Source organism: Penaeus monodon, chromosome 23, assembly GCF_015228065.2.
Source record: "Penaeus monodon isolate SGIC_2016 chromosome 23, NSTDA_Pmon_1, whole genome shotgun sequence".
NCBI classification, from domain to species: domain Eukaryota; kingdom Metazoa; phylum Arthropoda; class Malacostraca; order Decapoda; family Penaeidae; genus Penaeus; species Penaeus monodon.
This window is the reverse complement of record NC_051408.1, coordinates 38,818,135-38,818,667: the sequence shown is the minus strand read 5'-3', so window position 1 is coordinate 38,818,667 and position 533 is coordinate 38,818,135. Positions and strand designations below refer to the sequence as shown.

General features: G+C 32.8%; 1 protein-coding gene across 1 annotated transcript in view; it reads left to right on the top strand.

The window, feature by feature from the left end:
- LOC119588243 (fibrillin-3-like) overlaps positions 1 to 533 on the top strand; it is a gene marked incomplete at its 5' end in the record, with an annotated part of 37,181 nt that overhangs the window by 18,001 nt on the left and 18,647 nt on the right.

Genomic DNA, 533 nt, shown 5'->3' with positions numbered 1-533 from the left:
CCTTCGAGCAAAATTACTATATCATAACATTTTACTAACGTTCATATTGTCACAGCAGATTTAATAATCGAAATTATATTGTATCTGAAGAACATACAGGAAATCTTGGAATGAGATTGTATATAGAGTAGCTATACTCTGGCTAAAAAATATCAGCTGGCAACTCAACCCCGGACTCCGGAGGACTTCGATTCACCAACTTTCTTCTGAGAAAAGATAACAAAGTACGGTTGGAAGCAGTACATATCAATCAAAACAATCAGAAATATAAAACAAATGTCTTAAAATTACAGGTCATACATGAAAGTAAGTTTTGTCTCAACTGATAAAAAGGAAACTTAGTGAAATGAGTCCAGCTTGAGTTGCCAGTCATCCCTTTCCTGAGATTGGATTGGACGCACTGTAGTATATAATCTATTTAAGGAATGTAACATTATGACAGAACTAAAAGAAATAACAATGAATACACACAATGGTAAGTTTCCAAATAAAAAGCTGTGTAAATACATAAGCTTGTAATGCTAATTTTATGA